Raw genomic sequence first — 22,296 nt, forward strand, 5'->3', positions numbered from 1 at the left:
AGTGCCAGAGATTCCCAGGTCAGCGAGAGATGATAGTAGAATACAGTGAACAACAGTGTCAAATTATATACATGGATTCATGATATATATGGATTGATGTTCGCTATATATGGATTGATGATTGTTGGTATATATACATCAATGTTCGATATATATGTATTGACTTGGAGCAGGCACATTGTTAGTAAGCTCAGCGGGGTCCTGATACTTACTTTTAAGAACATAAGAGCATAAGAAAGTTTACAAACGAGAGGAGGCCATTCAGCCTATCTTGCTTGTTTGGTTGTTAGTAGCTTATTGATCCCAGAATCTCATCAAGCAGCTTCTTGAAGGATCCCAGGGTGTCAGCTTCAACAACATTACTGGGGAGTTGGTTCCAGACCCTCACAATTCTCTGTGTAAAAAAGTGCCTCCTATTTTCTGATCTGAATGCCCCTTTATGTAATCTCCATTTGTGACCCCTGGTCCTTGTTTCTTTTTTTAGGTCAAAAAAGTCCTCTGGGTCGACTTTGTCTATACCTTTTAGGATTTTGAATGCTTGAGTAGTAGTGTTCTTTGTTCAAGACTGAATAGATTCAATTATTTTAGCCTGTCTGCATATGACATGCCTTTTAAACCCAGGATAATTCTGGTTGCTCTTCTTTGCACTCTTTCTAGAGCAGCAATATCCTTTTTGTAACGAGGTGACCAGAACTGAACACAATATTCTAGGTGAGGTCTTACTAATGCATTGTACATTTTTAACATTACTTCCCTTGATTTAATTCAACACTTCTCACAATATATCCGAGCGTCTTGTTGGCCTTTTTTATAGCTTCCCCACATTGTCTAGATGAAGACATTTCTGAGTCAACATAAACTCCTAGGTCTTTTTCATAGGACAATTTCAGTAAAAAGGGAGTCAATTTTGTCTCCCTTTTTGTGGATCGGTATTACGTTTGCAATTTTCCAGTCTGTCGGTACAACCCCTGTGTCAAGAGACTGTTGCATGATCTTGGTTAGCGGTTTGTAAATAACTTCTTTCATTTTTTTGAGTACTATTGGGAGGATCTCATCCAGCCAAGGGGATTTGTTTATTTTAAGATATCCTAGTCCCTTTAACACTTCTGCCTCTGTTATGCTAAAGTTATTTAAAACTGGATAGGAACAGGTCGACATGTGGGGCATGTTGTCCGTGTCGTCCTTTGTAAAAACCTGTGAAAAGTAATCATTTAATATATTTGCTATTTTTTTTTCTTCGTCTATGATTTTGCCATTTGTGTCTCTTAGACATTTAATCTGCTCTTTGAATAATCTCTTGCTGTTATAATATTGGAAAAACATTTTGGAATTGGTTTTAGCCCCCTTAGCAATGTTGATTTCTATCTCTCTCTTGGCCTTTCTTTTTTTTTTTTCTTTTTTTTTTTTTTTTAAATTATTTTCTCCCCAATTTGAAACGCCCAATTATTTTTTAGGCTCAGCTCACCGCTACCACCTCTGCGCTGACTCGGGAGGGGCGAAGATGAACACACGCTGTCCTCCGAAGCGTGTGCCGTCAGCCGCCCGCTTCTTTACACTCTGCAGACTCACCGTGCAGCCGCCTCAGAGCTACAGCGTCGGAGGACAACGCAGCTCTGGGCAGCTTACAGGCAAGCCCGCAGGCGCCCGGCCAGACTACAGGGGTCGCTGGTGCACGGTGAGCCGAGGACACCCTGGCCGACCTAACCCTCCCTCCCCCCGGACGACGCTCGGCCAATTGAGCGCTGCCCCCTGGAGCTCCCGTCCACGGTCGGCTGTGGAATAGCCTGGACTCGAACCGGCGACGTCCAGGCTATAGTGCGCATCCTGCACTCTAGCGAGTGCTTTTACTGGATGCGCCACTCGGGAGCCCCTCTCTCTTGGCCTTTCTAACTTCCTTTTTGACTTGTGTTTGCAATAGATGAAGCCTAACATTCATTTTAACCAAAATATTATTAAAATTGTATATTTTTTAAATAAAAAAATAATAAATAATTAATATATACCGCTATATTAATTTTAATTAGGCTTTCCGTTGGACTACAAACTTTACCTTAGTTTGACGACTTCTCATTGTGTAAAGAGGTATTTTCGTTTTTTTTTCACATTTGATGTAAGATGTAAGTTTCAGACTTTTGGTACTGGTACAGATGGTCATTCTAAGTGATTTAGTTTTGCCGCTGCAACATGGTGAAAACAGCTAAACTCTTTGCGCTGTATAGAGACTCTCGGTAGTTTCAAACAAGTTTTTCTAACTTGTACGAGGAACTACTGTTCCTTTCAATATACACCGATTTCATTTTTTTTGTATCAGGGGTGTTTTTGTCGTTTTTTTATCAGTTTAAACCAAAAATCATAATCCCTAATCATAACACATCCTTTACTTGATATTTAATTTCATGAAATGTAAACTGAAGTAAAAGGTTAAATATTAATACAATGTTACTACCATTATTGATTTTCGGACTCTTCTGGTACCTTTTTTTCTTTTTTTTGCCACTACAACTCTAGTTACTATTTGTAATGAGTTTTTACAGATATATTGCATTTTTAAATAATCGCTTTCAGAGAAAGGATGAGCAACAAAACTTAATGGAGAGAGAAAGGGTAATCTTGTGTAAGGTTTGTTTTCTTCTTAACAATAATAAGTGTCTTCTTCAGGTAATCTTCAATTAAAACAGTTTTATTCAAATCCAAAGACAGTACAGGACACAATCACAGGATAATACTGTAAGGTTACAGGTCTCAGCAGGTGAAATCTTAAGCAACAAAGCTGCAGGTAAACCTACAGGTCTCGACAGGTGGTCTTCGAGCCCCAAAACAATAGTTACAGACATTAATATACTGGGCAGGTTACTGCCCACTGGGAGTGGAACTCCACCTAGAGGGAGTGGAAATCTCCTACCTTCACCAATGAACAGAGATGGCCCCCCTTTACTGGAGGTATGCCAGCAGGCGCCCTGTGACACGGCACCAAAGGCACAGAGGTTTATGGATTGATTGTGGTTCGCACCTATGATTAAAATCAGCTTTTTAGGTAGAAACATCACATGCATAAACAAGGGTCATCCACCTGAGATTTGAGCCATAAAAAAGAAAACGTTTCTTATCATGACTCTCAGACAGTTACAGAGCTACAAAGACAGGGCAACGTTTAGGCAGTATATTTGAAAAGCCTTACATTAAACACAGGAAAATCACAATGTTCAGAGAAAGTTTCAATTATTTCTCACTTCTTTACCATTTTGTGGGCAGCAGTGTGGAGTAGTGATTAGGGCTCTGGACTCTTGACCGGAGGGTCGTGGGTTCAGTACTAGGTGGGGGACACTGCTGCTGTACCCTTGAGCAAGGTACTTTACCTAGATTGCTCCAGTAAAAACCCAACTGTATAAATGGGTAACTGTGTGTAAAAATAATGTGATATCTTGTAACAATTGTAAGTTGCCCTGCTAATAAATAATAATAATAATAATAATAATAATATATACCTAGAACTACTGCAGCAGTCTTTTTAACTGCTATATTAAAATGCGTATAAAACTATTGTGTCGCATGCTATGAAACTGTTGTGTTATTGTTTGTTTTCCTACAGGATTATGTTTGTGACTCTGTTTTTGCAGCCTGCTTGGTACACGTGAGGGACACCTGTTACAGCACGAGCAGGGACACGAGACTTGGGGTTGGTGTTGGAAGGGAAGTTATGATTGGTTGCATTGTTTAAAATGTGGGTGGTTTAAGCAGGTCAGAGACGATTTTTTGGATGCAGCGGGGGCTTACGATACTCTGTGGAGTAGTAGAGAATGCCTGAGATTTGTTTGTTTTATTTTATACAAGTGTTTTCTGTTTACTCGTCTTTTATTTTGTCCCTGAGTTCAACTCTGTTATCTATTCAACAGGCATTTCCGTGCCAGTCTTAAAATAGCTGGTTTGCTACACTATTATTCCAAACTTTATTTTTGTTCTGCAATATAAACATGCACAACAGGACTACATTAAAATGTGGTTTATTAACATGTTAAAAAGCTCAAAGGATGGAACTTACAACTGTTCAAAACATGAATTGTTCAACTGTTCAAAAGGTGGAAAGGTAAAACTGTAAAAAATGTGCATTGTTCAAATGTTCAAAAGATGCAACGTGCAACTGTTAAAAAGATGGAAAAGTATAACTGATCAAAACATATTCCATATGTTCCCAGACGACCACTCCGATCACAGGACGCTGGATTGCGCACTACCCCAAAGATTTTTATTTTTTTTTTAAATGCAGGCAGTAGAGCTTTCCGCTAGAAACCGGTTTAAAGGAGAGATGTGAAACTTGGTGCAATAGATTACCCTCATGGACTATATTTAGATTTGTTCAACACAAGTCAATTGGTCACATGGTTCCGCAGCCATATTGGATTTGTCAAAAATATTCAAACGTCTTCTTCTCTGAAACGGTTATGCTGATTGAAGCCAAACTTTGCATACATAGCCTTGGCAAGGTTGTCTATCAAGTTTGTGCAAAGCAACTTGCTACATAAAAAACATGGCCGGCACAAGCCAATCAAATTTCAGCTATGGTGAAATTGCACATATTTGCAATGTCGCAATGTCACTAAAGTTGTTCACACATGGAAATTTGCATTTAAAACGCCCTTATATAGCCATATAGGATAAATACAGCCATCTGACACTGCTCCGTTTTCAAGAATAAATTAATCGTGGGTTCCACCTGGCCATTTAGCCACAACATTTAGTAGACGAAGACGGACATCTGAAATAACCTGTACATGAGTTGAATGGTACTGTTCTATACTCACGAAATTAAATTCCTTCTCTCTTGGTGCTTTAAATGCTACATGAGTACAGTCTATAGCACAGATCGTATTGGGGAACATGCAATTGAATAAAAATCCCTTTTTACTCCAATCTGCTGTTCTTCCCTGTAGGTAAATTGAATGTACTGAGGACAGAGTGAAATGATCGGGTCCAAAACCCCAGGCATCAATGAGCTAAAAGAGGCTTGTGAAATTCCAGTCATGTCTCTGATCTGCCTTTGAAAGCTACCAGCAGCCAAAAAGCCAATAATAGTAGACAGAACTTGAATATGTGCAGCAAGAGGATGTGTGCGCTTGGTTGGTCTGTACAACCTTACAACCGTTTGTGTTTAGTGTACCGCACAATTCATATAGGACTGCCTTTGGAAAACTGTCTTCCAGAAGTGCGATATCAACCATTTTCAAATTACAATTTGACGTATAACCGTATGCAAATAAAAATCTAATTAGTCTACGCACCTGCTACAACTTGCAGTCTCATATTATTGTCTTCTGTAATTACCACTTGTCAGGAAGTGAGTGGTGCAGGAATGAATCAGAATGAATCAGACCAGATTCCTTCTCTCCCATTCACATATCCCACCCCTCAGAGTGGAGCCGAAGGAACACTCGGCTAACCCTAGCTCCCCAGATTGTTCCCCCCTCCGAAAAAAAAATCTGCATTTTGGTGCTCTTTACCCGCATGATGCTTCACTCGGAAGTCGAGGGTTTGCTGCGCCAGATACCACGAGTTATCCCGGCGTTCTTGTCCCTAATCATATTTAACCACTTGAGTGTAGTTAGCCCATTTAATGGCCAAACACTCTTTCTCAATGACGGAGTAGTTTCTCTCCCTGGTAGCCATTTTCTTGCTCATATATAAAATGGGATGCTCTACTCCGCTTCTTGGAACAGGACAGACCCAAGACCAAACTCAGAGGCGTCATTTAGAAGGATTAATTCTTGCTGAAATCTGGTGTTTTTAATGCAAGGGCCTAGCATAGTCTCCTCTTTATCATATCAAAGGCCCCCTGACACTCACCTGTCCACTTAATTACATTTGGTGCATTCTTCCTGGTGAGATTGACCAGGGGGTGCACTATGTTGAACTACTCGGGGATAAAGCGGCGGTAATAGCGCGCTAACCCTAGGGGTGATCTCACCTGAGACTTAGTTTTTGGGATCGGCACCTCCACTAAATCCTGGACTTTAGAGGCTACCAGCTTTACTCGACCATTACCCATGATGTAGCCAAGATATTGGTTCTCTTCCATGCCAAATGCACTTACCCAGATTAGCCATCAGCCTCGCTTCCCTCAGAGACTAGGATGGCCAAAAGTCTAGGCTGTGTGGTCCAGTGGTTAAAGAAACAGGTTTCTAACCAGAAGATCCCCAGTTCAATCCCGGCTCACTCACTGACTCACTGTGTGACTCTGCTGATGTATATAGTTCACACACCTCCAAGTCACCTTGGATAAAGGCATCTGCTTAGTAAACAAATTAGGGGCGGATGATACCAAAATTTTGCTCAATAATTGTCAGCACATTCAAGAATACAGAAATAATAAATTTACAAAAAGTTATCAAATAGGCTCCAGTTGTTTCACGAGTGGCAGGTTTTTTGCAAGAAACACAAGCATATCCACATTTTCTTGTTTAAGCTTGCTGTGTCTGGGACTGCAGATGATTCCTGATGTGCTAAACACACGTTCTGAAGCACAACTCAAAGCTGCAATGCACAGGTATTTTCTGGCAAACTCGGAGAACACGGGCAAAGTTCCTGAATTTTTCTTCCACCAAGCTAGAGGATCATCTATGGCATCTATTACTTCCATTCCGCCATAAAGCATGAGCTCACTTTTCAGTCTTTCCTCTGAAGAGGGTGTAGCAGGTGTATCAGCTGATGCAGTTGTCTCACCTTTTTCTGCATCTTGGTGGTGGATAGCAGCTCTTTTAAGTCAAGTTTTTTCTTCTTGTTGACTGGCTTGTCTGTACTTTCATCAGGCTTGTCTGTCTCCAAAGGTTAATTTTAATTTTAGTCACTTGTGTGATTTTTAACCTGCTGCAAAAGCTCTTCCTTGGCCTCTTCTTGCTTTGAAACAAATGTGTCCTTAAAACGTGGGTCAAGATAAGTTGCAAGATTGAGAATGCTTTGCAAGCTCCTGTCTTCATACCGCTGTTTTAAATCACTAGCTGCTTTTTCCTTCATTTCAATGGCCAGGTTGCTGACTGTATGAAGAGCTGTTAGACATGAGAAAATCTTTCATGTTAAAGGAAGAACAGAAGAAACAGTGGAATGTTTCTCTCCACTTAATGCATCAGTGAAGTCACTTAGTGGGCCAAGAACATCCTTCATGGTTTCCAGAATACTAATGTAAGTGTCCTTGGGCATAAGATGCCACTTCTTTCTGTCATCCACAAGAACACTGCAGACAGCTTGCTGTTTTTCCAAGAAATGCTGCACCATATCATAAGTTGAATTCCGGCGTGTAGGTTCATCATGGATGAGTTTGTGTAGTGGAAGACCTAGGTTTGTTTGTTTCTTCACCAACTGCCTTGTCATGTTGGAAGACCTTGTGAATGCTGAGATAGTTTTGCGCAGTCTGGATAAAGTTGCTGACACTCGATCAATGTGTATTGCTTTGTTGATGGACAGATCTAAATTAGTCCAAAGCATGGCATCCAAGAGTTAGAGGCAAAAAAAAACCTTACGATTGTTTGAGGCATTGTCAGTAGTTATAGCTGACATTTTATTGATATCCAAATTCCAGTCATCTAAAATGTCATTCAGACCTTCCTTTTGGCCCTCAGCAGTATGATCTGTGTTTATTCCAGCACAACCTATGCACCAGGTTTGCATTTCCCAGCTCTTTGAAATGAACTGGGCAGTTACTGACATGTAGGCATCTGTGGCTGTGCTTGTCCAGAGGTCAGTAGTGCATGAGTAAAAAGGTATTCCCAGTAACTGTGCACTCACTACTTCTTTTGTTTCATCATGAAGTTTTGGAATCTCTGTGTTCATAAAATACCTGTGGCTAGGAAGCTCATACTTGCAGTTGAGTTTGGCCAGTAGGTTTCTGAATCCATCTTTTTCAACAGTATACACAGGTACCTGATCCATGCAGATAAATTCAGCCACTGTTCTGTTTAAGATTTGTGCTTCCTTTGAACTGGAATCATACTTCTTTTGTTTGGCAAATGCAGCTGGAAGGGTTCCTTGATTTTGCATGGATGAAGAGGCAGTTTTAGGTGTTCTAGCTGCTGACTTCTGTTTTAAAAAGTAAAGAAGGAAAACTAAATTCAAGTCATGTGATGGTAATAGTGCCATACATGTCGACAGATAAAATTATATATATATATATATATATATATATATATATATATATACTCAGAATTTAACAGCTATGGGCTAGTCTTACTAGTGTAAGCTGCTGCATTAGTACATAGTTTTCACAACAAAATACACACATAAGGAAACTTGAAAAAAAAAATATTTTTTCTACTTTAAATATAATTTAAACTTCAATTCCGTCACAATAACTTATAAAGTTTCATTTTTTTTTGTTTAAGAAAAATATTTCCCTAAAACGTCACAAAACTTTAGATCAACGTGTTACTTTTTATATAGGCTAGAAGCTGTACATTCTAAGCAAACAATATATTTGTAACGTGTTTGGGGTTTTCAGATGTACAGGAACTGGTTTTGTTATTGTTGTACTAGTAGGATGTTTATATTATTATTATTATTATTATTAAACTCGCAATACAGTCCATGTGTTTACAGTATTTGTTGCTATGTTACAGGTTGCCGGTTTGTGCAGTGTTTATGTCGTGCGGCTGCTAGGGATGTACCCTAAGTAAGTGTTTGTTATAACAGACAATGTGCTCCTCTGCTGTGTGCTGCAGGTAATTTAATAAAATATAAGTGCTCCGAGTTAAACTACAGAAAATCAGTTAGTGTTTTGACATATACAGTGCCGTGAAAAAGTATTTGCCCCCTGTCTGATTTTTGCATTTTTGCACGTTTTTCACATTGTATTTGGTCAGATTTGTTTGTGGGTTGTAGTAGTATATGAGGGAGTCTGAGAGAAAAAATGACACCAAAGTTTGGTACTTCTTTCATTTGTTTGGTGTGCAAGGTAACCAAACATGCAATCTTCAGGTGTGAAAAAGTTATTGCCCCCCCTAGTTAACTCAACCCAATTAAAGGGATAATTAGGGTCAGCTGTTTGAGTACTTTGGTTAACAACCAGGCCTGATTTGGGCCAGCCCTGCCCAATATAAATCTAACTAACTTTGGCCCTTACCATCAGAGTGAAGTTGTCAGCACACAGGTTCTAGAGGCACATCATGCCACGAACAAAAGAAATTCCTGAAGACATCCGGAAAAAAGTTTTTGATGCCTATCAGTCTGGAAAGGGTTACAAAGCCATTTCTAAGGCTCTGGGGCTCCACCGAACCACAGTCAGAGCCATATTGTCCGAATGGAGAGTTTGGGACAGTAGTGAATCTTCCCAGGAGTGGCCGTCCTGCCAAAATCTCTCCAAGAGCAAGGCGTAAAATCATCCAGGAAGTCACAAAGAACCCTAGAACAACATCCAGGGATATGCAGGCCTCTCTTGCCTCAGCTAAGGTCAGTGTTCATGACTCCACCATCAGAAAGACACTGGGCAAAAATGGGATTCATGGCAGAGTAGGAAGGCGGAAACCGTTGCTCACTAAGAAGAACATGAATGCTCGTCTCAAGTTTGCCAGAAAGAACCTGGATGATCCTCAAGAGTTCTGGAACAATGTTCTATGGACAGATGAGTCAAAAGTGGAACTTTTTGGCTGACATGGGCCCCGTTATGTCTGGCGAAAACCAAATATTGCATTCCACAGTAAGAACCTCATACCAACGGTCAAGCATGGTGGTGGTAGTGTCATGGTTTGGGGATGCTTTGCAGCATCAGGACCTGGATGCCTTGCCATCATTGAAGGAACCATGAATTCTGCTCTGTATCAGAGAATTCTACAGGAGAATGTCAGGCCATCCATCCATGAGCTGAAGCTGAAGCGCAGCTGGGTCATGCAGCAAGACAATGATCGAAACACACAAACAAGTCTACATCAGAATGGTTGAAGAACAAGAAATTTAAAGTTTTTGAATGGCCTAGTCAAAGTCCAGACCTAAACCCCATTGAGATGTTGTGGCAGGACCTGAAACGAGCAGTTCATGCTCGAAAACCCACAAATGTCACTGAGTTGAAGCAGTTCTGCATGGAGTGGGCCAAAATTCCTCCACGGCGCTGTGAGAGACTAATCAATAACTACAGGAAGTGTTTGATTGCAGTTATTGCCGCTAAAGGTGGCGTAACCAGTTATTGAGTCTAAGGGGGCGATTACTTTTTCATATGGGGGCATTGGGTGTTGCATAACTATCTTTAATAAATAAATGAAGTATGTATCACATTTTGGTGTAATTTTTCGCTCAGGGTCCCTTTTATCTAATATTAGGTTTTGGTTGAAGATCTGATAACATTCAGTGGCAAAAATGCAGAAAATCAGATAGGGGGCAATTACTGTTTCATGGCACTGTACATCTTTGCCCTCGTTGTTGTTTCAATAAAATGTGTCAGTTTGCCTCACAAAGTGCTTCGTGTTATTCCCAGATCCCGCTAACAGTACATTTAATCTAAATAACATTATATAATTCACTAGCATTATTTATCACAATAAAATCACTGGAAATAATGCTTTAGTTTTTATAGTTATTTAAATAAAGACAAACACTTAATAATTTTACAAACGTGCCGTTTTACTTCTGCAAACAGGTCCGGATGTCGATCAGACAAATGTTTAAACAAATTGGATGTATTGCCTCCTTTTGCCTGAATTTCTTTTGGGGGATAGGGTATGCATCAAACTTAGAGATCGCATTCACCTTGTGAAAATCCACACAGAAACGAGTGGTCCCATCCTTCTTAGGAACCATCACTATAGAACTGCACCACTCACACTAGTAAGGCTGAATGACTCCCAGCTCGAGCATTGCCCCCAAGTCCTTGCGGACTGCAACCCGGGATAGCATTATTGATAACATGTTTGATAACATTGGTTCTACTGGGTACATCAGCAAAAAACATCACCAAATCCTTTCACCAACTCTTGCATCTCCTGTTTCTGTTCCCCCATCGGAATGTTACTTACCCTAAGCGGATCGACACCGGGCCAAAATGCTCTTCCTGGTCATCAGTAGCTATGAACTCATTCTTTCCAAAGTTTTAACAAATTGACATGATACATTTGGAGTTAATTTCGGTGATCGGGTTGTTTAATTTCATAATTTACTTTACCAATGGCCCGAGTCACCTTATAAGGTTCCTGCCACTTAGCAAATAACTTAGATTCCTATGTGGGAAGTAGCAACAATACTCCAGGTCAAAAGGTGAGAAGTCTTGCTTTTTTGTTGTACTGTTACTCCTGGCGATGCTGTTCCCGTTTTAAATTCTCTTGTTCCAAACGACCAACCAATCCCATGTGGTCTCTCAGAAGAAGTACATGTTTCACTACATTTTTGGAATTATTAGTTTGGACTTCCTACCCTTCTCTCACAAGACCTCTTACAAAGATCGCAATTTAAGCAATACTAAGAATGTTATTATTTTACATATTGCACTGATTGCAGATCTTTAGCTGATTAATAGGAATTTGACCTTATCTTGCAGTACCATCATTCTAACACAAGGAAACGATTGTATGCATGGTCCACAACATTCTTACGCAAACTTCTGTGTTGATAAATTAATTACTTTCTGTTTGAACGTGCATACATACGGTTTAGAAGGGATTACTTGAGCGTGCACGAATGATAACTATAGGCCCTGCTGTCTACCCAGAATAACAGTTCTAAAGAAAATTGCACCATCCCTCAGGTTGTTCAGAGGATTTTTCACAAATGTCGTTGAGGCTTTTTTTTTTTTAAGTGTTCCCGAGGCAAGTGACCGGCGCTGGGGAAGTTTTTCACAGAACCCACTGTATTTATTCTTGATATAACTTGAAAGAACAAAACAAGGAGAATTATCTGTAGAAGGTTACATGTTATTGTATAATCAGTGCATGTGAGCGGAGTGGAGCGCTCATAAACGCCGCTCCTCGCTCTCTTCCTCTTTGAAACCTCTCGCTCCAAGGCTTTTATTTCTCCAGTCCGCTCCGGTGCTTCTAATTCTGCAGCCAGCTCCACTCACGCTCCGCTCCACTGCTAGTGTAAATCGCTTCCAAAATGCTGAGATGTGCGAACCGGTTCCTTTGAAATCGGGTACTCGGTTCCTGCTTTATTACCGACGAACCGGATACAAATATCAGGGATCCGGTTCCAGTGAGTACTCTTACTTTTTTAGTAAAACTGATTATTAAAACATTAATTTCTGTCAAAAATACATAACTATAATTGATAACTATAACTGACACATTCACACTTAGAAAAAAACATGTCTGCAAAATATGTATTACACCCTGTGGCAAAGTGCCCCCCCTGTGTGTGTTATATGTTACGTGTTGTGTGTAAATGTTGGTGTATAGGCATTGGTACACGGGATATAAGCGGTCTGTGTTTCACGTGTGTGTAAATTGTATATTTGTATTTAGGCACGGGGATGGCACATCACATCACGTGCAAGTAAAAAGTAATATGTGAGCACGGGGAATTGCACTTTAATTAATTCATGTGCAGTTGTACCGAGATTCCAATTGAATGATTGACTAGCAATCGAATCGCGGTACAACTGCATAAAAGCTGCATGTTTTCACTCACTGGGTGTTGGTGTTCGGTGAGTGGAGAACGGGTTAGGAGACGGAGGGTATTGTAAAAATAATAATAGTAAAAGAAGCTCATCGTGTTTGTCTGTGTAGTTCGTTTTGTTTGTCTGTTTATTTTGGCTCAAGTGCCGTGTCCTGTTTTGTGTTCTGTTTGTTAAACCTTTTTATTTATTTGTTATTAAACACTGAGTGCAACCATCGCACTCAGTTTCTCTCATCATCACCGTCTGTCTGTGTGTTTCTCTCTCTGGTCTGAGTTCATCCCTGCAGCCGTCTTTGTCACACGTGGTGTCAGAACCGGGAACCGCAGTTTTTTTGGGGGGAAAAAAAAAAAAAAAAAAAAAAAAAAACCAAAGGAGAAGAAATGGGGAGAAGAGGCTGGAGAAGAGCACAGGAGGGCAAAGGGAGAAAGGTGGAAGCAGGGCTGTGGTGTTTCGACTGTGGCCAAACTAGCCACACCACCATACCCTGCTCCGTCCACAGGACCCTACAGGCAATGGCCCAAAGACTGGGATGGGGGGAGTGGTGCCCTGGCTGTGGGGCATATGGGCACACGTTGGCCCTATGCCCCATGCAGGATGAAGAAGAGGAGCCCTTGCTGCCACGTCCTATGCCTGAGTGGGAGGAGCCCGAACGTCCACAGCCCGAGTGGGAGGGGCCCGAACGTCCACAGCCCGAGTGGGAGGAGCCCGAACGTCCACAGCCCGAGTGGGAGGAGCCCGAACGTCCACAGCCCGAGTGGGAGGAGCCCGAACGTCCACAGCCCGAGTGGGAGGAGCCCGAGCGTCCACGGCCCGAGTGGGAGGAGTCGGTGCGCCCACGGCCCGAGAGGGAGGAGTCGGTGCGTCCACGGCCCGAGAGGGAGGAGTCGGTGCGTCCACGGCCCGAGAGGGAGGAGTCGGTGCGCCCACGGCCCGGAGGGGAGGAGCCAGTGCGTCCTGTGTCCGGAGGGGAGGAGCTGAAGGCCCAAACCCCTATTTTTTTTTGGGAGGGACGAGGGCGTGAAGCTCAGGCTCCACAGCAGCCGCTGTTTTTGCTGCTGAAGGGAGCCCAGCGGAGACGCCCGCCACCAGCTCTACCCCCGCTGTCGGAGGAGCCGGCAGCGCCACCAGCCCTACCCCCGCTGTCGGAGGAGCCGGCAGCGCCACCACCACCACCCGAGGGAGAGGAGCAGGAGCTGCCTCTGCCTCCACCACCACCCGAGGGAGAGGAGCAGGAGCTGCCTCTGCCTCCACCACCACCCGAGGGAGAGGAGCAGGAGCTGCCTCTGCCTCCACCACCACCCGAGGGAGAGGAGCAGGAGCTGCCTCTGCCTCCACCACCCGAGGGAGAGGAGCAGGAGCTGCCTCTGCCTCCACCACCTGAGGGAGAGGAGCAGCAGCTGCCTCTGCCTCCACCACCACCACCCGAGGGAGAGGAGCAGGAGCTGCCTCTGCCTCCACCACCACCCGAGGGAGAGGAGCAGGAGCTGCCTCTGCCTCCACCACCCGAGGGAGAGGAGCAGGAGCTGCCTCTGCCTCCACCACCACCCGAGGGAGAGGAGCAGGAGCTGCCTCTGCCTCCACCACCACCCGAGGGAGAGGAGCAGGAGCTGCCTCTGCCTCCACCACCACCCGAGGGAGAGGAGCAGGAGCTGCCTCTGCCTCCACCACCCGAGGGAGAGGAGCAGGAGCTGCCTCTGCCTCCACCTCCCGTGGGTCCGCTGCTGCTGCCGTCGCCTGAGGTCATCGAGGGTCCTGCTTCGCCTGGGGTCGCCGGGGCCTCTGCTTTGCCTCGGGTCGCTACACTGTGGCCGGAGCTCCATGAAGGGGAGCTGCCGGCCATAAAGAAAGAGGGGGAGGTCAGGAGACCAGCTCCCCCAGCTGCACTTTCGCGGCAGCAGATAGTGTGGCTGAAGCACCGGAAGAGGGAGCTGCCAGCCACGAAGAATTGGGGGGTGCCAGACATTCCACCATGGCCACCCCCAGAAACAACTTGCTTCCCCCTCCTCCGGGACTTTGGGACTGAGGGGGGAGGTGGCCATTGAGGCCATGTGTGCGTTGCACAAGGGGGGGTATATGTGGCAAAGTGCCCCCCCTGTGTGTGTTATATGTTACGTGTTGTGTGTAAATGTTGGTGTATAGGCATTGGTACACGGGATATAAGCGGTCTGTGTTTCACGTGTGTGTAAATTGTATATTTGTATTTAGGCACGGGGATGGCACATCACATCACGTGCAAGTAAAAAGTAATATGTGAGCACGGGGAATTGCACTTTAATTAATTCACGTGCAGTTGTACCGAGATTCCAATTGAATGATTGACTAGCAATCGAATCGCGGTACAACTGCATAAAAGCTGCATGTTTTCACTCACTGGGTGTTGGTGTTCGGTGAGTGGAGAACGGGTTAGGAGACGGAGGGTATTGTAAAAATAATAATAGTAAAAGAAGCTCATCGTGTTTGTCTGTGTAGTTCGTTTTGTTTGTCTGTTTATTTTGGCTCAAGTGCCGTGTCCTGTTTTGTGTTCTGTTTGTTAAACCTTTTTATTTATTTGTTATTAAACGCTGAGTGCAACCATCGCACTCAGTTTCTCTCATCATCACCGTCTGTCTGTGTGTTTCTCTCTCTGGTCTGAGTTCATCCCTGCAGCCGTCTTTGTCACACACCCATAACAGGGTTTTTTATTTTTTTTATTTATTTATTTAATTATATTTATTTCCCTGGAGAATAATTAAATCTCACTTTTACATGATGTGATGAAAACGCTTTGGGTAAAGTGAATCTTCTGCACCTCGATGGGACCATTCGCAAGACAACCCCTAAGCCAAACCCAACACGATTTCAGCTATCTAAAAAATTAATTTAACCCCAAGCCAATGTATTTCGGCTTGGGATCCTAACATGCACTGACCCTTTTGCACATACCATGTGGTTAAAGTTTTTTTTTTAATTTTATAAGCTTTGTGAAATTTGCAATTAACATGGTTCATATACAAGCACACAATGGCTTTCACTGTTGTAATAAAACACTTACAATTAAATAATGGTATATCTGTATTACAACGATTATGTGTGTTTTGAACTTTAATTTGTTAATGTATTTATAAGATTGTATTTATTTTTTACCAAAACCAATGAAGATTTGGACAATGCAGTGGTGCTGTGCTATAGTTAAAGCATATAACCTAAATCTTAAAATAGCCTAAAATTAATAACAAACTATATTTACTTAATTATGATATTCTACACAATGATACTAGTGTTAATTATAATCAACACTACACTACACTGTGATGTCAATAACAAATAATGTAACCACCTAATGAAAAAATAAAAAAAAAATCAGATTTTGCAAATATTTCACTTGATTCCAGGGCAAAAAAATACAGTATACTAATAGATGTATTGAAATGTAAATATGTGTTTATTTAATTTGTACCGATGTCACAGCAATAAACAAAAGCTTCATTGAACATTAATTGCTGCTGTCTGCAGACTAAGTTAGCCTGCATTCAAAACTATGTTGTTTGCCTTGAACAGTTTGAAAGAGTTTGTTTGTTTTTTTATTAAGATTTGGAAAGTTTAACAATAAACTTTCTGACTAAGAAATTATAGCACAGCTAGTGCATTGAAATAGTGTTTTAATTTGGTTTAATTTACTGTTTGAGCAAATGAGAAAGTGTAGTAATTCGATTTAGAGCACGTTGTAAATATATTTCAAATGTGCACTAACTATTTGACCCCTATGGCATATTATAGATTGCCATCCATAGTAACATGATCTTCAGGGTGTGAGTTCTGCTGGTGAACAGATGTATTTAAGTTATATATCTCGAAAATACAAGTTTCTAGCCACATAGCACCCTCTATCCTGCAAAACACGCGCTGGTTAAACAAACCTCACATTACACCAACCTCAATTGTGCTGCATGTTCTGTCGGAAGATTTTGCATTGCTGTGGACTGAACATGAGGTCCCCACTGTATTGGGCCATGCTAGTTAACAAAAACAGGCTGTTCTGATATATGCATACCTGCCCGTAGTGTTTCTTGTTTAAGTGCACATTATGTCCTTTGATTAAACTGTATTTACTGCGACTGCAAATTAAATTCAAATCCTATAGGAAACTGTATCATAATATTTTATTAATTAACAGTCCACAAGGCAGTTGGTCTGAATACAAAGGAATGAGAGGTTTAGCAGGGGGGAAGTATTATAACCCTCAGGAGGAAAACTTTTAATAACCCTTGTAGCTATTCAGAAGGTGACCTACAAATTACATAAATGTGCCATCCTTCTTGGAAAGTATTCAGGATTGTTTTTTTCACAAGGGTTTATATAAGCCTCCTATCTGTAGGCAGAAAAAAAAAAAATGGACGTGTGTCCACACATATTAACACATTATACTGCACACCAGAGGCCCTGGAAACAAACATAAAACAGTCAGGGAAAAGCACAAACAGCATGAAGAGTGGATTGATTTTTGTATTTATATGTCTGAAAGTACTTGCCCTCAAGGACAGCAATAGTTTTTAAAGTCACCAGCTATACTGAAGTCTTAAAACACAGTATCAGAAAAACTCAGATATCACATACATTTTTTAATATATTATGATATTTAATATGTTATGATCAACCCCCCCAGGGCACGTTTCACAAAAGCGATTTGCGACGATTCGCAATCGCAGGCATCTCGCAAATAAAAAATTGGATTTCATAAAACTTTCGCACGGCTGTGACATTGACGACTTTCACCAGAAACCTGCGACTGCCAGACAGCAGCCGCAAGTAGCAATTTTCATCGCAGATCCTGTGTTAGGACATGTCATGGTGCATACCATTTTTTTTTGGATATATACAAAAGGTTTAAATAACTACAAAACAAAACTATTTATTTAATGACATGTAACCCAAAGTAATGTTGTTGAAAAATAACAGTAACTGAAGCAAGGTCAAGTTGTAAAAACAAACACGGTTTATTTATTAAATACAATCATATACAAAAAGTACCGATTTATTCAGTACTGTGGCAACATGGGGTCTCTTGTTTTCTTTTAAACAGAATAAATGGACAGACTCAGGGATTGCAGGTGCAAACAGAATATCTGCTTTTTATTCTCTTTAACACTCGGTCCCTATGGGCTGAGACCACACCAAAACAATAAACCCACTTGCTTATATAATTTATCTCTATAGACTGTCAGTACCTGCTCCCTCTATTCTCGTTCCTACTCCAGTCGCTGTCACAGCCACTACCCAGCTCTCACTCTGGCTAACCCTCGTAGGCTTATTTACTGCAATTGTACTTTTTGGTTTGCTCTCAATCGTTCTCATTCATCACTCCCCTGCTCTGACATATTCCCCTGCCTTACACCCTCCCTTCTCCCTTCACTAACCCTCACCTAGCTACTTCTTCTCTCCCCCTGCCTTGCTTTAAACTGGTCACAATTATTATATGGATAATAATAATATTACAAACAAAATTAAATGTGTACAATGAATACATTAAATAACGTGATACAAATAAATAAAATGGACCACTCAAGTGACAAAAATAGTGACAAGCACCTCCGTCTCGCTTCTAGATAAAAACTAAAAGAAACACGCCAGACCCCCAAACCACGGAAACAAAAAGCACTTTCCTGATGTCATCTCTGCTACAGTTCACCACAGCAATAACAAAGCTGTGTTGCAGCAGCCACCGCCATGTTATTATTACCTGCCCCACACGTGTAAGGCTAAATGCAGCTTGATTATCAGGCATGCCCCTAATAAAGACTAATACAAGTGTCAAGATATTGTCAAGGTACTGTGCTCAGCTGGCCACATATTTTTCAGCCAAAAGCCCCTTTTCAGCTGTGTAGAAAGAAAAGTAAACACAGATCAGTAAACTTTTTCTCTTGCTGCACAGCATTGACCTTTTTTCCTACACAGCTGAAGAAGGGATTTCCTTATGTGTGTCTAGAACTTCAAAGTACAGCCTGTCACTTCTACACAGCTCCAAATCTCTGTCGACAGTGAGATATTTTGGTTTTCCTCAATCAACTTGAAAGCAATTTCATCTGCCTTCTTTTAGTTTCATTCTGCTCATGAGATCTATCCATTTATTTCTTATTTCGGATACTGTTCTTTGCTCCTCCCCAACATTGTTTACAGCATCTGATTATCTGCAACTTTTTTTTCTTCGTGACTAAAACTTCAAGAAAACTTGCCAAATAGAGCAGACATTTGTGTCGAGCAGACATTTCATTGTATCATTAAAAAAAAAAAAAAAAAATTCCTTTGCACAGAGATGAAAGTAAAACAAGCTGAAAAGTGGCAGGCATCTGGGATCCACGGCCGAGATGGATTTTTTGCTCAGGAACACAAATTGAATGAAGTTAAGATTCAGACTACACCTGAAATTTCAGTCAAATAAAATGGAGGTAAAATATACAGTATATTTAGTTTCAAGTGAATTCTATTTTTTCTTAAATAAATGCTGTACAGCATGTCTTTTCTTTTAATGTTCTTGTTTGTTTGGATCTCAAATGCAGCTTGTTTACATCAGAAAGTCACTCCCTTTTAATTGTTAAAGGTCAAAAAAGAACTATGTACACTTTCAGTTGTTCTTGTTAATTTCTATTTTTGTGGCACCTTCATTTCCCCGTTTGAGCTTTAATAATAACAATAACAAATAATAATAATAATAATAATAAGCCTAAACATTGAACCCACAAAAGAAGCCACACAAAATACCGTATTACTTTGAATTAACACCTCCCTCGAATAAACACCGCTCTGAATAAAGAAACGTAAAGGTATTTTTTTTCTACCCCTGCTCAAAAAATAAAGAAAGAAACGCGCAACTCTGCCTATGTACATGACACCCCCGAAGAGACTGCAGCCTCAATCCAGCATGTAATACAAACTAATGTACACCCACCTTAGTTTGCAAATGTTATTTTATAGTACAGTCCTGACAGACAACCCAAGATGAACTACTTACAGCACAGCAGTCCTTCACGTCCCTTTTTTTTCAGTGCCAACACAGCAGGGGATAAAAAAAGGTCTGTTTACCTCGTCGTCAGCTTGGATGGTGAAAACAAACTCAGAGGTACTTGGAGCTTTGCCGGTCACTCTAAGCGCTATCCGAAAGCTGGCTGAAGATATCTTCTTGTATAGTAAGCAAGTTTATATATATAAATATATATAGGTTCTCATTAATTGTCAGTAAATGTACTGTTTTCAAGCCCACAAAACACACAGCTATAGTGCTGCAGATCGGAGCCTCTCATAGCGCAGTTTCTAAAATGCCTTAAATAATTTAATAAATAATACTATGTAAAGCATAGTATTATTAATAAAGGCCGTCCTCGTATAATCGCCGCAGTCATTTTGATCAATTTAAAATAAATGCTGCGGCGCCAAATTGAAGTAATACGGTACTTTCAGTGCGGGCACACACAAGGCAAGGCTCTTGAACTTGAGCTAATCATCTACTCGTTTGAGCCTATTTGCAATACATTAATTTCATATTGTAAATGTTTGTTTATTTTAAGCACAAAGTTGACATTTTTTGCTTCATTTTATGTTACCATGGAAAAAAATGTAAGAAAATAGTGCTGATAAAAACAAACACTAATTGCTTATGTCATGTAAGTTTAATAAAAAAAAAAAAAAAAAATGTTTAAACTTAAAAAGAGTCAGTGTACAACTTAAAACAAATCTTAACGTTCTGTTAATAAAAAAAAAGTTTAAAATTATCTCTTGATGTGTCTTCTATGGGAATCAAATGTCTGGCAACTTCTTGTTTTTCAAAAGATGCCTGTTTAAACATGTGGTATATTTTATAATTCGCTGTATCACCATGTTTGTCTCCATCAACATCAGCTCACAATCAAAAAGCTGTAATTACTGCGACGAGTATTTATTATGTCTACATGTTTTCTGCAGAGAATATTGCTTTCCAACACCTTGTATCCTCTTTCATAATCAGGGGTTCACATAACTGGTACGTCGCAGGTACGCATGCGGACCAATAAAAAAAATCCAGACTTATTTATTGTTGTATAAAGCCGGGTCCACACATGAGCGAACATTTGTGCAACCCAATTGTGTCCACAACTGAGCAATTAGTTGAGCAACAAGGTTCCCGCGTCTACAAGTTTAATTGTTTTTTTGACACGTGCGGTAACAGTTTTTTGTTTTTTGTTCTGTATCTACAAATTGAAGTAATTTTTTTTTGGCAACTGAGGTGACTCTGGGTTTTCTTTGGTTCCGTGTCTCAAGTTTCAATTTTTTTTTTTACTACACTTATTTTTCTTATCTGTCGTAATTGGTTCAGTTATTACCAAAGAAGAGCTGGCTGTTATTATTTTCTCAACTGTTGTTATTTTACATGCCACATTCCCTAACGAAAAAGCAAGGCCACGTAAAAGCTGGACGAAACCGTGGTTGAGACGTCGCCAGAAACATGGGGCATATTCCGTCCTTCTACAGGAGATGAGACTTGAAGTCGCAGAAAAGTAACAAAACTTTTTACGGATGGAAACGGGATCATTCGACCTATTACTAAACTTGGTCAAACCTTCTTCAGAGCGGCTATACCAAAGAGAGACTGTCAGTGACTCTGCGATATCTAGCCACAGGTGACACCTACACAAGATTAGGATATCTGTACAGAATCTCAAAACAAGCCCTGTCTGTGATTATCCCGGATGTGTGTGTTGCAATATACCAGGTGCTGAAGGACAACTACTTGCAGGTAAGCAAAAAAAAAAAACATTTGTTGTTATTTGATCATTATATTGTTAGCAGGCTAACACTAAAATAACTTGTATAAACTTTGTAATCAACAAACGCTCTATAATGTTATTGATTGTATTGAATAAACCTTCCAGACAGATTTATGAAAAAAAACCTCTTCTTTCAACGCAACAACATAGAAATAACAGTGTAATGCCAACTAAAGATTCATTACACGGCTCAAGCCGCCCCAAGAGCACCCCCCCCCCCCCATGATTCCCAAGCACACCTGCTATTTAAAGAAGGACGCAAATACTTAAAAAAAAAAATTAATACTATTGCACTTCAAATAAAATTCTAAATACTGGAATTAAACATTAACAAAACAGTAATAAAATGTAGAATAGTGAGTCATATAGGCTATATGAACTAGCAACCCACCAGGTCATTGAGCCACCCATCCAGTAGTTTGATAATGGTGAATTTATAGTGACACATACGTGTCACTTGTACTGGGTGATGATGATGCAGGGTGGAAATATTGAGGCTGGAAACCTACAGGTGTTCTTTGAGGACCAACAAATTGCACCTCATATAAAACACTTTGTATTTAATATTTCGCCCATTTTCTCACATGTTCCGTAGGTAGGCTATGAAGCTCCCCCGTAACACTTCTGTCAGGCAGTGGGAGCTGGCGAGATGCAATTTTGTAGAGACTTCCAATTGCAATGTTTATTAAGTTGGCAGTATCTCTTTTCTCAACCATTTGCTTGGGTTTCTTGGGCAGCGGGATGGTTGGTACCGTAACTTCTAACTGATCCTAAAAAAATAAAAATACAGATCAGCACGGGTAAATTTTGTTGCAAAGTATGTAGTAGTATATGTGTATAAACTTATGATTTTCAATACATTTACAGTTTTGCATTTCTGGAGGTTTTGCAAATATTTAAAAAATCAAAAACATGTTTTATGTTTCTTGTGTTAGACGCCTAGCT

This window comes from Acipenser ruthenus, chromosome 1, assembly GCF_902713425.1.
Source record: "Acipenser ruthenus chromosome 1, fAciRut3.2 maternal haplotype, whole genome shotgun sequence".
NCBI lineage: Eukaryota > Metazoa > Chordata > Actinopteri > Acipenseriformes > Acipenseridae > Acipenser > Acipenser ruthenus.